Source organism: Passer domesticus, chromosome 30 (genome assembly GCF_036417665.1).
Source record: "Passer domesticus isolate bPasDom1 chromosome 30, bPasDom1.hap1, whole genome shotgun sequence".
NCBI lineage: Eukaryota > Metazoa > Chordata > Aves > Passeriformes > Passeridae > Passer > Passer domesticus.
This window is the reverse complement of record NC_087503.1, coordinates 3,683,215-3,696,946: the sequence shown is the minus strand read 5'-3', so window position 1 is coordinate 3,696,946 and position 13,732 is coordinate 3,683,215. Positions and strand designations below refer to the sequence as shown.

Here is a 13,732-nt window from a genome sequence, read left to right as displayed (position 1 = left end):
GCAGGTGCTGCTGCTGAGAGGGGCTGGGTGGGGCAGGGCTGCTCCCAGCTCCAGAGCAGCCTGGGCACAGCTCCGGAGGACACTGCCCAAAGAAGGTAAGCCTGGCATTGCTGGAAAGATCAGGAGCTTTCTCTGAGAGTGTTTTCTTTTTCCTGCTTGGAGAAGGATGGGAAAGTTGGGTTAATGACAAAAAGATTTTTTCATTTTATAATTTTTTTTCATATATTCCTAGCTCTGTAAATTTCCATTATATAGTTATAAGACTATAATCCTTACTTAAATCTCTTGAACTCTTAATTAACTCTATTAAACTACTATTATATACTTCTATAATTATAATCCTTAATTAACTCTAGTGCATTTCCTAACTTTTCTCTTAGATTTTAGAACAATAAGCGGACTGTCTAAATACAGTCCTGAAATACTGTGTAGTCTTATTATCAGGAAGAAGACCTACAAGAAGAACATTTTGGTTTTTGACCAGAATGTGAACAGTTATAATAAAGCATGAAGGCAAAGAAACATTTGGACCTACTCCAATGGGTTGACCCAGGGGTGTGTAATTGGGGCAACTGAGTCTCCTATTGGATGTTCCTGTTAAATATCCTAATTAATCAATGTTAATAAATTGTTGAAATCAGGGGCAGTATGTGCCCCATCCCCACTGGGACACCTGGAAGCTTCCAATAAATGTCAGTTTTTACTTAAATGTTATTTCACTGTTGCAAGTGGGGTTTTTTTCTCTTTTGATTATAGACAACAGGGGGATGAGAGTAGCAGAACAGGAGTTGTAATCCCAGAATCACAGAACATTCTGAGTTGAAAGGGACACACAGGATCACCAAAGGAATGTTTGAACATTTACAGAGACTCCAGAACTGTAATTTTGGCTGGTCAGTCTCTCTGCTGGGAGCCTCCCAAAGGGCCCTCAGCCACTCCTCAGCCCTGGACAGCAGCAGCATCATCTCTGCAGGGCCCAGCAGGGCTCTCCTGAGCTGCCCTTGCCCACCTGCACACAGAGCCTGCCCCAGCCAGGGCCCTGCACACAGGCAGGTTTCTGTAGGGCCGGGGCCAGGGCACACAGGGTGGGATGGGCTCTGTGAGCGTTGGCAGGGACAAGGCTCCTCTCAGGAGGGAATGTCCAGGCCCAGGGAGATGCTCAGGCAAGGAGAGGGGCTGAAGAGAGCAGTGCTGGGGCAGGAGGGCACTGTTGGTGTGTGGGAGGTGCCGGGCACAGCTGGGCACAGGAACACTGTCCTGAGTGCCCGGCTGTCTCTGCCCTGTCCTCTCAGGCACAGCACCACAACATCTTCTCTTGTTTCTGCCCTGCCCTGATATTGTCACTGTTATCTGCTGCTCTCAGGGAGGCTCTGGCATTTGCAGCAGCTGAGTCAGGCACCGCCCTTGGCATTCCTGCCAGGCAGGGCTGTCCATGGGAAAGGGATGTCCAAGATTCCCTGGGACCTGTGGGGCTGTGGGCAAAGCAGTCCATGGGAAAGGGGAATGAGCTGAGCCCCCTCCCTGAGATCCCATCATGGGCACAGCCAGGGATCTCCTTGCTGTGCCCTTCCAAGCTCTGAGCTGCCCTCCTGGGTGCAAATCTGTGCCAGGGCCTCAGTCAGGCAGTTCCCTGAATGTCCCACGGGAAAGGGCAGAGCTGCCACAGCTGAGGAAATGCTGCTGGGTTTGCCAAGGGAGCCGTGAGTGTCCTTGGCACAAGGGGGTGCTGAAACCTTGCCCAGAGACCTTGAGAGAGGGTGAGACATTCAGGGATCCCTCTGCTCTGGGCAGGGTGTGGTTAATCCCAAGCTGACCCGGGAGTGGGATTGTGCTCTGATTGCAGCCAAAGGTGCCAAGCCAGGGCAGTTGGGAACAAGCCCATTCAGCTCCTCACCTTCCATCTGCCACAGGGAATCCTTTGCCTCTCTCATCTCTCAGTGACAAACTCTGAGTGCAGAAGGAATGCTGGGGATTTCTGACCTCAGAGAGCCAGGAATGAATTTCTAAAACAATTCCAAAACCCAACTCCTGACATTCTTCAGAAGTGTGAGTGCAGATGGTACCAATTCTTTCTCCATTAGGAGTGATTCCCCTGACAAATCCTGAATATCCAGCCTTGTCCCTCTGCCCCATTGCCACAAACCCAGGGCAGCAGGGCAGGGATGGCTCCTTGAGAGCCCCCATGCACAGGCCTGGCTGCTCCTGGCACACTCAGCCAGCACAACTGGAGCTCAGGCAGGAACCTGGGGGAAGGTTTTCCCAGAGCAGGAACAAGGGTGGGCGAGTACCGCTGGAACAGTCTGCAGGGAATGGCCCAGGTTTGGCTCAAAGCAGCCTCTCCTGACTTGTCACTGTCCTTTCTCCATGAACAGGTCCCCATGTGCAGCCACAGCAAATGTCCAACAGCAGCTCCATCAGCCACTTCCTCCTGCTGGCATTGGCAGACACACGGCAGCTGCAGCTCCTGCACTTCTGCCTCTTGCTGGGCATCTCCCTGGCTGCCCTCCTGGGCAACGGCCTCATCATCAGCGCCGTAGCCCGCGGCCACCACCTGCACATGCCCATGTTCTTCTTCCTGCTCAACCTGGCCCTCAGCGACCTGGGCTCCATCTGCACCACTGTCCCCAAAGCCATGCACAATTCCCTCTGGGACACCACCACCATTTCCTACAAAGGATGTGCTGCACAGCTCTTTTTTTTGTATTTCTTCCTAGCTGCAGAGTTTTCCCTCCTGACCATCATGTGCTACGACCGCTACGTGTCCATCTGCAAACCCTTGCACTACGAGACCCTCCTGGGCAGCAGAGCTTGTGCCCACACGGCAGCAGCTGCCTGGGCCAGTGCCTTTCTCAATGCTCTCATGCACACAGCCAATACATTTTCCCAGCTCTTGTGCCATGGCAATGCCCTGGGCCAGTTCTTCTGTGAAATCACCCAGATCCTCAAGCTCTCCTGCTCACAATCCGACCTCAGGGAACTGGGGCTCAGTGCAGTTAGTGCTTGTTTGGTATTTGGCTGTTTTGTGTTCATTGTTTTCTCCTATGTGCAGATCTTCAGGGCTGTGCTGAGGATCCCCTCTGAGCAGGGACGTCACAAAGCCTTTTCCACCTGCCTCCCTCACCTGGCCGTGGTCTCTCTGTTTGTCAGCACGGTTATCTTTGCTCACCTTAAGCCCCCCTCCATCTCCTCTCCATCCCTGGATCTGGCCTTGTCAGTTCTGTACTCGGTGGTGTCTCCAGCCCTGAACCCCCTCATCTACAGCCTGAGGAACCAGGAGCTCAAGGATGCCCTGAGGAAAATAATAACTCTATCTTTTCAGAAGCAGTAAACTCTCTTTTTTTCTGCTCAGAACCTTCAGAAGGTAACTCTTTACAATCTTGGCTGTTTTTTTCCTATTTGTCCATTTCTTCATTCAGACCTTTTTCTTATTATTTTTCTGGTGTTATAATATTTTTCATAAATTACTGGAGTACTACTCATCATTTTTACATGAACATCTACTTTTCTTTTGCAGCACAAAGAATTTCAGGAGGCTTGTTCCCAGTCCATTTCAATAAAAATAAGTGTTTTCCCTGACTTGTGTGTCCAAGGCATTTCCTCAGCCCTTCTCTGGCTCTGCAGGGGCAGTGCCTGTGAGCAGAGGTGGAGGGAAGGGGCTCCCAGCACAGCAGCACGGCCAGGGACAATGGCCCTGCCTCTTTCCACATCTGCTCCTCCCAGCTCCACACTCCCCTTCCCAGCCCTGCTGTGGGTGCCAGGCCGGAGTGCTCTGGCAGCTTGGTCACTGTCCTGCTGCGTGTCCGTGCTGTGCCCTCAGGCAGGGACAGGCCATGGGCACTGCTGGGACACAGCTGGGCTCCAGCACAGCAGCTCCACCAGCAAAGGGCATCTCCTGAGCGCAGGACAGGAAGGCTTTGCTCCCCTCCAGAGTCACTCTCAGGACTCCTAAGAGGCTCCTCATGTTCCTTGTTCTCCCAGGGCTCAGTGGGATGAGATCAGGGTCTCTGGGGCCTTTGCGGGACTCAAGTCTGGGTCAGGTTTTGCTTGTTGGTAGCCAGTGCCCATCAGATGCTGAATGGTCTGTGCTGAACCTTCCTGGGGCTCTGCATCTTGTGCCAGGGCTGATGGCAGGGGAAGGTTTGTCTGGAGGGCCTTGGGAGCTGCCAGGAGAACACAGGGGACCTGCAGGGACAGGGTGTGCCAGGGAGCAGCAGGGAGTGGAGCTCACTGGGCACAGGCCTGGCCAGGCTGGGCTCACCCCGAGATCCAGGACTGAATGTCTGCTGTGAGCCAGGAGAGCTCTGCAGCCCAGGGACACAGCAGGCCCAGGGAAAGGAGTCTGGGCACTGCCTGGTCTGACCCTCAGGGAACTCCCCCAGGAGGATCCAGGGCAGCCCCAAGCCCCTCTGGCAGCCCTGGCACAAGGCAGGCACCTCTGAGCCCCCTCCATGGCCCCACAGAGCCTGTGTGGGAGGGGGTGAGTGCAGGGAGCACCATCAGCTGCCTCTGTGTGCCAGGCTGAGCAGCAGAGCCCAGCAGAGGCAGCCCAGGGCCCCGGGCAGCACAGCCCCCGTGCTCTGCAGAGCAGCAGCCCCAGCTCGGGGCTCTGGGCAGCAGGGCAGGGGCTGCAGCAATGGCTGCTTGGGCCAGCACAGACATGTTCCCCTGGGAAAGGCTCTGGGGGCAGCTGACATGGGCCAGGAGCAGAGCAGGAGCCCGTGGGTGTGCAGAGGAGCCCTGGCAAGAGGCTGCCCTGTCCCTGGGCCAGCAGGAGCTGCCTGAGGAGCCCTGGGGCCAACTCTGCTGCTGGGCTGGGCAGCGGGGCTGGCCCTGGGGCTGCAGGAGCTGCCCGAGCTGAGCATCTGCTGAGTATTCCAGACCCAGAGTGGCTGTCCCTGACCTCCAGTGCCTGCAGTTCCTGCTGCAGGGCCAGACCTGACTCTGCTGCTCTGCTGGGCTGGGGCAGGGGCAGGGAAAGGCTGAACTGGGCAGTGCCAGGAAGAGGAAAACAATGGACCCTTGTTGCCATGAGTCCCCCCGCAGTGTCAGAATACACTCCGTGGTTCCATGAGGCCCCAGTGTCACAATGGCCCCTTGGTTCCATAAAGCCCCACAGGGTCACCATGGTCCCCTGGTCACACGAGGTCCTGCAGTGTCACAAGGGCCCCTTGGTTCTGTGGAGCCCACAAGGTCAGTTTTGCCAGTGGGCAGGATCAGCACCAAAGACACAGACACCAACTGAAGGAACTATCTAATTTTTATAAGGTAAATCTGCAAAAATTACAAAAGTAAAGCACATAATCATTAGGAAATAATTACAATAGGAGCAGCTCAGCAATGCACTCAATCATCACCACCAAAGATCAAAGATTGCAGCAGTGATTAAGAAAGATCCAGCACCAGTTCCCCTCAGCCTTTACCATCCCCCAGATCCACACAGCAGCTGGGGGAAGCTGTCCCAGCCAAGGGCTGCAGAGCCACTCCTGGACACTGGGAATTCCTGCAGGTGCCTCCAGCCACAGCTGAGGCTCCAACCTTGCTGTGAGAGGGCCCAGCTCTGACAGTGCTGAATGAACAAACTGACAGCACTTCTAGTGCAGGAACATCTGGTTTCGTCCTCCTCTTGGGTTCCTCCCAAAGCCTGGCCAGGGCCCAAGGAGGAACCAAGGGAGCTGACTTTGACCATTCAGTCCCAAACAAGACCAGATGGGGCCTTGTCTGATTTTTAAATATCAGATTTAGGCATTAGGCAGAAAGGCATTGTGTCTTGTTATTCAATTAAGTGCTGTTCAAGTTCATTACTCAGCTAGAATTCACATTCTTTTTAAAACAGCCCTAAATAGTTATTATTCTCTGTTATTTTATCAAAAAGTCCCTTTTTTCTTGAGACTGTGTGTCTTTTTAGACATGTCTCAATACTCCATTTCCAGCACAGTGTAATGAATGAAGGAGGCCAGATTTCAAAAAAAAGATGAAAAAGGCTCTCGTTTATTGAAAAACAAGCCGGAAGGAACGGAGGGTCCAAGATAAGCTTGGACCCCCTCACAACAGCTCAAAAAAAATAACAACATGCTGCGAACATGTTGGGTTTATTTCTGCGTGAATTAATCCCACTGCCCACGAACCAGAAAGAACCGTGCCCAAACGAAAACCCCCCCTTTTATAACTCACTTTGGTCCAGGATTGGTGGGGTTTGGATCCGCGCACTGATGGGGGGAATTTAGGCGCTCTGATAGGTCTTTAGCCAGGTTCATTCTGGGCCAATCATTTCTTCAGGGCGTCGAATGATTGCTTGGTGCCCTAGCCCAATCACTCCTCGCCTCGTCCACCTCCCGTCTCCACCAAGTCCTGGACACCTTTTCTCCTCACAACAAACAACTCCCCATTCTTTCCCCAAAACCAATAGGACCAAACTTATAACAGCATGTGTTAGAGACAGTCTGGAGTTCCCTCCCTTTGCCTCACGACCGTCTCAAGGACAGACATGGGGAGCCTGAGGACCCTGATGGGAATTGTGGGCTGCCAGGGGTGGATGAAGGCCAAATAATCCTGAGGCCCTGAGCAGAGTTCTGGCCTGCCAAGCGATTGTTCACAGCTGTGTCTACAATGCCTGCTTCTGGCAGGGCCTGCCAAGGAGGTGACATGCCCTGTACACTGGCACCTGATTGGTGACAATAGCTTGAGCATTTCCCCACCTCTTGGCCTGGTGGGACTTTTCTGGGGTAACCTTTGGTGGTCCCTCCCCTCACAGAAGAGCCATCCTCTGCTTTCCAACCACCGTGACAGACAGACTGAGATGGGAGAAGCCTCCCTCTCAAGGACTGAGACATGAAATCTCTCTATGGAGAAGCTCCCCCCTGCCAAGGACTGAGACTGAAACCCCTAACACTGGGGAGGTGTGTAGGGGAGCCAACCTGACCAAAAGTGAGATGTTTGTCTGCAGGTGTGGCCATTGGACCAAGAAGACAGTGGTTCTCACCTACTGCTGAGAACACAGACTGGCTGTACCTTCTTTTCCCCTCAGTGATCAATGGACTTCTTCTTTATTGGATCTGTTCCCCCTCAGTGATTTCAAGACCTGTTGCCTCCTTAGGAATGGACTATACTAGAACCTTGAGTTAACCAGGTGTTTTGAGATTCTTCCTCACATGACAAAAGGGATGTATTAGCCGGACCATGAGGATTTTGTCTCTCTGTTGGTAGCAATATTCTGCCTCCTCTCTCTCTCTCTCTCTCTCTATCCTTTATCTCTTTTCTAATCCTTCTATTGCATTTGCTGCGGGCTCTCAATAAAAGGTGCATTTGTTTGGATTAATACTGAAATCCCCTCGGTGTTGTTTGTGCACTCTGAGATCAGTTAATGAACCATCACGAGCCCCTCTTGTATGAGCAGATGGTGACAGCGTGTCACTGCAGCCCCGTGTGCCTTGGCAGCCCTTGGGAAGTGTATGGGACACAGAGCATGCCCACTGTCTGCATTTTCCGTAAATCCCGTGCATTTCCCTGTCTCCTTGGGATGTTCCCTGTGGCACAGTGAGGTTACAGGGCTATGGGCAGAGAAGAAACCTGAAAGGCTTTCCTGGAGAAATGTCCTGGTCTTTCCAGCACCACTGGAGGCTATTTCCTCTTGTCCAAGCCTTTCCCTTGCTAGTAAAGACAGAGAAAATGGAGCTAAGTTAATCTTTCTGTAACTTGTTGTTTGGAACTTCTTCAGCACACTAACTCAATGTTGTATTAATGCTGTCTTTGCAATCCTGGATTGAAATTTCACAGGGATTTCTAGATGAATGATAGAAGTACGATGATGACATAATCTATTAAAATCAACTATGCCTGAAAGGACTCCAGTTCTTTCTGAGGGAGATTGACATAATTGTGTATACCCCCATGATGTGAAGACTGCGGCATGAATTCCATGGTTAGAGATGAACAGCTCCTCATGTTTTGAGGGTGCTGGAGGATGTTTAGATTTGTAAGAACTTTATTCTTTTTTATACTCTTAAGGACTTGCAGAAATCTGCTGGGATTATAGTCTGACAACATTCTGATTTCTCTTAATGGTGTTTTAAAGATCTGCAAAAGTTATGGCAAAATGCTTCTATTTCTAACCTTACCTTCTAGTTTTTCTATTTGGAGTGAATTGTCGTAGATCATAGTTTGAATGTGCAGTATGTGAAAGAATTAACTTCTTTTTCTCTCACATGGTTCACTAAAGAGATTCCTGTTATAGCTGATCCACAAGTTCTGTAGAGCATTTCAAAATGACTGCATGGGACATAAAACTGTCTATAAATTAAGAAGCAATATTTCTGTATTGACAGAGGCCCTTATGTTTTCCAAGTAATTCCTAAAAAATGGTAAGTCATGGTTTGTGAAGATTTTAGAATGATTTTCTGGAATTTAGATGGAGTCATGAGGTGAGATGCCCATCCATGCACTCTAAATGCATTTATCAAGCCCAAAAAAGAAAGCCATTGTAGAATGGAGTTCAAACAGCCCCCACTGGAGGGCGGCGCTGGCTGCCAGAATCACTGTCAGTGCTTGTGAACCCCGAGGGTTTCTGCAGCCAGGGCTCTGCAAAGTCAGGGGCTGACGGATGCAGGCAGATGCCCCACATGCTTAGACCTCAGAGATAAGAATTGCTTTTCTTCCACTACAGGAGGAACTTCCCTGGGAGTCTTGTCTTTGTTCACGGCAATGTCCAAAAGATTGTTGGGAAATGTGGCTGTGTGAGTCACCACAGGCAGGCAGCTGGAGCAACCACAAAACCAAGAGGAACTTTATTTCAGTACTTTGCTAAGCTGTTCCTACATCATGAAATGATGTAGAAAAGGGAGATGTTCTTTCCTGTCATCACAATTGTTTTGGGATACTACTATTATAAATGACTACTCCAATTAAATTAATTAAATTTATGAAGTTATCAAAGTATAAATTTGGAATAAAACAGAAGCTAAAATTGACTCTAAGCCGGGTGATCAGAGTTGGGGAGATTTAGGATTTGGCCCTTTTGCACCAAAGTCCCCATGGGTTTCCAAAGAGCATTTCTCAGAGGGTCCCTTTTATGCAGTTCTTTGTGCCCTGGAAGGGTTTCTTCTTTAGCATATTATCACGGTTTCTGGAACTGGTGGATAATTCCTGGAATGCTGTGAGGTAAAAAGCTTCCTGGGGAAAACTTCTGATGATGCTTATCAATATGCCTCCTGCTGCAATCTGGTCAAAGGAAAAATCCCTTGGAATAGACATTGTAGTATATATCTCTGGAGACAGTGTCTCCCTGCTATTTGAATTTCTATCACTTAGTTTGTGGTTGCTGGTGATGCTTACCAAAATGCCTCCTGTCAGAGGAGAGAAATCCCGTGGTATGACATTTCTGGGGACAGCTGCCTTCCTGTTTGAATCTCTATCATTTAGTCTGACCACTGCCTTTTTGGCCACTGGTTTTAGTACACATAATGCTGTGGGGTTTTTTATTTTATTTCCTTAACCACCATTTTTTTTATAGTGAATATTACACCATCCTTCTCTCCACAGTTTTATCTTAATGGCTGATACCACAGCCCATCCCTTCTTTTGCAAGATAGAAAAGCATTATCCTCAAAAACCACAAGGATGTCCAAAAGTAACCAAAAGAACATACAACTGTATTTAAAACAAAACAAAACAAACAAACAAACAAAAAAAAGCAGGTGTTTTGCATTGAACAGTAAATAAAACAAAAGTGTTTGTAAGGTTTCCATAGACTAGAGAACTTGGAACTATTTACATCCTGGAGACCCAGTTAAGGCACTTGGTCACTGAACGTTCTGAATCATTCTCTATGTGAGGTCAGGCCGGCTCTTGGTCCCCTCACTTGGCTTTGTTCAGCAGCAAACTCTGGAACAAAAGGAGCAAGAGAGAAAACATTTGGTTGCATTCATCCAACAGGCACACCTGGCAGAACACAATCAATGACTGGAGTGACTTTACTACAAGAGGACCTGCAAGACTTTTTGACTTTCAGCACCTGCCTCTTTCTGCAGAGGATTTTTACAGCCTGCCAGCCACTCAGCTAGCCACATCGTGTTTATTTTCTTTTGCAAGTTTGCCAGCAGATCATGGCAATGCATCCCTTTGCCCAGAGGGGCCCACAAAACTTGGTGTTTTATGGAAAATGACACTGCCAAAGCCCCATGGGATGGCAGGTTACAGCTTTTCAATATTCCCCACTGCTTGTACCACAGGACAATGCAACATTTATAACGATTAAAGTGTACAGTCAAAAACGGATCAGCAGCTCTAGGAATTCCTTCTGGCCCATACTGATCCAAGGCCCAGCAAGGAGTCAAAATTCAAGTGCTGTTCAGCTGTAGCCAAGCTACTCGGCAAGTGCTTCCCTGAGAGGGCAGCTCTGCCCCATCCCTCCCTCTCTCCTTGCTCCCAAAAGAAGTGGTCATGAGGAAGCAGAGGCCAGGGTGGCTGCAGGGCCAGCCCTGGCTGCTGTCTTCAGAAACTACAGGCAGGGCTGCAAAACAAACACTTACTGTCCTAACTTCAGGTGTCTTGTCTTGGCTTCATGTGGCACAGAAGGCACTGGAAAAGGATTCTTCTCATGCCCTGCAGATCCCTGAAAAACCACCGAGAGAAAGCTGCTCAGAGAGAGATGCCTAAAGCAATTGTAAAGCCAGGCTTTCCTAAATTCCCAGAGAAAATGTTCATTTCTCCCATGCATACTCTATGCACCGGGCTCCCCCCTCTTGCCTTGTTCCCCAGCAATCCCTCCAGTAACTGAAATGCCACCTTGGCTTCTCACCTGGCAGCTCATATTGCTTTGCACCATTCAACTTCTCCCAAGCAAAGAGAAATTCATCAGCAGATTTCCTTGCTCAATAGCTGGGAGTGCAGTGAGGGCTGGAAGCAGGAAAATTATCAGGAAAAAGCAAGCAGTTAGAAGGCAGCTAATGCACTGTGCACAACCTGGCCTAAGACAGAACATTGACACATGCTCCCTCACCCCCAAATATCATAGACCCCATACCACAAGCCATCATTAAACAGACAAATTTTTTATAAACAGCCAGTAAATTCTAATTTTTAACCCATAAATGCAGTAATTTCCTTGGAATGATATACAACCTAAGGCCCAGATTGCAGTCCATTTCTTTTATAAACACACTCCTTTTTATACACACACTCCTTTTGGTTGCAGCTGCCTACAGTCAGAAATGGTCACTTATCTGAGAGGATGTTTCTGCAGTGCATCACACAGCACGCCTGGGTTGCAGGAATACTCCCACCAGCCCTCCTGGATACCAATGGTGATGGCCTGGGTTTGCTCCTCAGGGTCTTCCTCCACTTTTCTGTGCTTGGTTAAGAATCCATCCTGCTTCCTGGCAGGGTTATCCACGGCAGGCAGCTCCAGGTTGTCAGTCACAGCTCTGGGTCTCTTTTGCATAGTCATGCTGAACTTTGGTTCCAGTTGTGCAGCAGTCATGGCTGGCAGTGGTGGCAGCAACACATCTGCCCTCGCAGTTTGGAATGAGTCTTCTGAGGCTCTGGACAAGAGAAGCAAATTCATGACTCTGATGTACATAGAATGTAGGCATTTCTTAAAAGCTTGGCTACATCCTGCCATTCATGGTGTTGTGTCAACAAGGCAACACTTTCAAAGACGAGAAGCTTCAAGTAAAAGGCAGCCTGAATTGGTAGAGACTTTCACATTCAATAACAGAGTGGCCTAGCTGATCATCTGAAATCAGGGGGTCCATGGAATTCTGGCAATAGGAAGCAGCACCAAGTAGCTCTCAACCTTGTTTCACCACTGCTCATTTGCACCATTTGTAGTCAGCATTGCAACGTTTTCAAGAACACACCAAGCAGAAAATCCCAGCTCATGGATTGCAGCATCAGAAGAGCAGGAAATGAAGTTAAACGCAGTGAGAAGGCTCAGGTGTAAGGCTGCACTTCTTGCCTGACTCTGCTGTGCATGGCACAGTCCTCTCACCTCTTTCAGCAGCCACTTTTCCCGTGCTTTGGTCCCTACTCACTGCAGACGTGCTCCCCAGCTGCTCTGCCTTGGCTCAGCTGATGCTGTACCAAGGACCATTTGACACAGAGCACAGCACCATCCCCGACCTGCTCCAGAGCCCTCTCTGCCCAAAACTACCTCCCACCCTTGCCACTCCAAAAGCCAGCACATGACTAAGACAGCTGCTCATTTTCCCTGAGGGAAAGGGAGGAAGGAATTCCAGAATCAAAGCTCTTCCATTCCTAATGCCATAGGAACAGCCCTTCTCCCAGCTAAACATCAGCCCTGACACCTCTGTGCTTTCAGAGAATATCAGAAGGGAAAGGCTCCCTTCCCTGACCCACCTACACCTTCAGAGCTGCTTTCTGCACTGGGTGCTGCTGTGGGAATTCTTAAAAGAACAGAGTTTTAGGAAAGCTACAAAAATCAAACCTCAGAGACAACAAAGCTACAATGAGAGCTAAGCAATGGCCCTAAGATTTATCAATAGAAAAATTACAGAAGAAGTAGAAAACTAAGACAAATCAAACAATGCTCTGTATATCAACACTTGTCCCTAAGCTACAGAAAAGTATATCTAGCAAGATATTAAGAAATTCTAAGCTTAATTATAGAGTTCTGTGTATTGTCCTTTAAAGCTTACAAACAAGTATTATACTCAAAAGAAGCAAACATTGTTTTAACAAAAAATACATGTACATATAGTAGTCAGATAGAACTACTGTCAAGATGCTTTTGCTTTGTGTGATTAGTCAAAAAAACTTTTAAACTAAGTTGTAACATTAAGTTCTTTTTCTGCTACCAAAAATGTAAACTTCTTCTCATTGTCATAACCATGGAATAAGACTGATGCTAAAAAATAAATAACTTAAGACATGCTCCAACATGGGAACAACAATCCCATCCCATTCTTCATTTCTACATAAAGCCCCAACCAACAGCAGCTTCCAGCATGCAAAGGCCAATCTGCAGCCGCTGAAGTTGCAGAAGGCACACCATGTTAGAAGCAAACTCTGGAGTGTCTGGACAGGAGATCCAGTTCTTCATGCTACCCTTCTGAAGAGAGACTTAGATTTGCACATCTTTCTTACATCCCATCACTGCATACTCACTTCAGTTGATTGGAGCCTTTGTGGGCTGAAATCTGGAAGTATTTTGTTGGGAATGTTTTGTCTCATTGCCTTTTCTTCCTGGGAGTATCCCCCTTGTCTTCTCTCTAGTAGGAAGAATAAAAACAGGGGGGAAAATTGACTCAGGTCATAAAAGTTCACCTAAAGTACAGACCAATACAGCTCACTTCGATGGATTCTGGCTGAAAACATTGAAAATAACACACTGGAACACCCTTGAGAGGAGAAGCATCATGGCTCCACTGACAACCTATGAAGGGGAAACTCCACATGGGTTTTTCAAGCACCACCTTGCTCATTGTCCAAACCCACTTGCCCTGGCCCCTCTCACCTTCTTCTTTCCAGGGGACTCCTCAGGACTCCTCATGGCTTTCCTCTTCAAGTCTGCCTTCCTCAAAGGCAAGAACAACTTCTTCTCCCCAGGAGGCAATGGCACTTTCTCCCTGTGCCATTCCCCAGGCCTGTGGCTACTGGGGATGAGGGCATCACATTCCTGAGCATGTCTCAGGAGCCTGGCATCCAAAAAGCCTTTGGCTTTGGCCTGCTGGGAGCCCTTGTCCTTTCTCTCTTCAAAGGGCTTGTGAAGTGCCGGCTG

General features: G+C 48.9%; 1 long non-coding RNA gene and 1 pseudogene across 1 annotated transcript; both read right to left on the bottom strand.

The window, feature by feature from the left end:
• Positions 1-13,732, bottom strand: part of LOC135287578 (zinc finger protein 229-like) — a 116,132-nt pseudogene that overhangs the window by 22,949 nt on the left and 79,451 nt on the right.
• On the bottom strand, positions 10,541-13,563 carry LOC135287654 (uncharacterized). Its single transcript, XR_010351214.1, has 4 exons — positions 13,469-13,563; positions 13,120-13,223; positions 10,793-11,534; positions 10,541-10,606 (listed from the first exon to the last, which is right to left on the bottom strand). It is a non-coding gene; the product is annotated as an uncharacterized LOC135287654 (long non-coding RNA).